The following is a 1,654-nucleotide window of genomic DNA, read 5'->3' as shown; positions in this document are numbered from 1 at the left end:
TATGGCTTGATCCAACAACCCTAATCCGAAACCCTAGTTTATGTAACCCTACTTTTCTTATCTAAATTCACCGTTCTTCACAACGATATTAACAAGTACCAAACTTTGGATGCGAACGCGGAGGGTTAGTACTTGTTAATTCGTTACCCTAGTTATTAAGGTGATGAATCGAACGAAGAAGTCTTAATAACCGAACAAGTGAATTTAGACAAGGATTGCGAAGCATGAGAATAGCCTAGTGAACCTTGGGACTTATAGAATCTCGTACAATCAAGGATCTTAATATAGGAGTTAGCCATGAGAATAGGTCTAACACCTTGAGAGACACACTCCCCGGATATCGAACGAAGAAGGGGATAGGCTTTAGAGAGATTCGTCCTTAGAAACTAGGATTTACATAAACAAGGATTAGGATTAGGATGTTAGGTCAACCATAGGATGAACCAATAATCCCTAGGTTGCCTTTAGCTATTGTTTTCAACCGTCGTTTAGATTACCTTGAAACCCTAATTATCGATTTCTCCCTAACCTTTACTACTTTTGATTGGAATTTAAATAACTCCCTGTGGATCGATACTCTCTCTTTATTACTACTACGGTAAACCCGTGCACTTGCGGATTTACGGTAACAAGTTTTTGGCGCCGTTGCCGGGGAGTTGACCAAATTCCGATCAACTTTGGTGACGGTTAGGTTTTCTTTCTGTATTTACTTTCCTCTTGTCTTTATTTCCTCTAATCGATTTCTTCTTGTTCTTTTTGACTTTCTGATAGCTTGCAGCCATGGCAGACAATCGTACCCTCAAGGAGTACGCTACTCCTTCAACGGAAGAGCCGACGGCTATCATAGTTTATCCACCCGTCGAAGGGAACAACTTTGAGATCAAGCCTGCACTTTTAAACCTTGTGCAGCAAAACCAATTCTCGGGATCCCCCGCTGAGGATCCCAATCTACACATCTCTACTTTCCTTAGGCTTAGTGGAACCATTAAAGCCAACCAAGAAGCCGTCAGGCTACACCTTTTCCCTTTCTCCCTTCGAGATAGAGCGAGTGCTTGGTTCCACTCCCTAGAAAGGGGTTCCATATCCTCATGGGACCAAATGCGACAAGCCTTCCTTGCTAGATTCTTTCCACCCTCCAAAACCGCTAGAATGAGGGACCAAATAACTAGGTTTAACCAAAGGGATGGAGAGTCTTTATATGAAGCTTGGGAACGCTATAAGGAGATGTTGAGAGTTTGTCCTCACCATGGTCTAGAACAGTGGCTCATAATCCACACCTTTTACAACGGTCTTTTGTATAATACCAAACTAACCGTTGATGCAGCTGCAGGTGGAGCAATCGTGAATAAAAATTATGCCGACGCCTATGCGCTGATAGAGGATATGGCCCAAAATCATTACCAGTGGACAAACGAAAGGGTCAACACTGCTGGAGCATCATCAAAGAAGGAAACAGGTGTGCATGAAGTCTCTTCTTATGATGATTTGGCTGCTAAGGTAGAGTCACTAACCCTTCAACTTGATAAAATGAATGTTAATGCTGTTTCTCCTTCTCCTTCTTGTGAGTTATGTGGAATCGTTGGTCATAGTGGCAATGAGTGCCAGCTGGGAGGTGTTGCTTTCACCCAAGAGCAAATGAACTACGCCCAATACC

General features: G+C 42.8%; 1 non-coding gene across 1 annotated transcript; it reads right to left on the bottom strand.

The window, feature by feature from the left end:
* Positions 1 to 1,146: 1,146 nt before the first annotated feature.
* LOC146913781 (small nucleolar RNA R71) lies at positions 1,147 to 1,253 on the bottom strand. The gene has a single exon (XR_015017151.1). It is a non-coding gene; the product is annotated as a small nucleolar RNA R71 (small nucleolar RNA).
* Positions 1,254 to 1,654: the final 401 nt, after the last annotated feature.

Source organism: Medicago sativa, chromosome 6, assembly GCF_051527215.1.
Source record: "Medicago sativa cultivar Bolivia chromosome 6, Bolivia_mono, whole genome shotgun sequence".
NCBI classification, from domain to species: Eukaryota; Viridiplantae; Streptophyta; class Magnoliopsida; order Fabales; family Fabaceae; genus Medicago; species Medicago sativa.
Note: the sequence above shows the minus strand (reverse complement) of the source record. Positions and strands in the feature narration are given on the sequence as shown.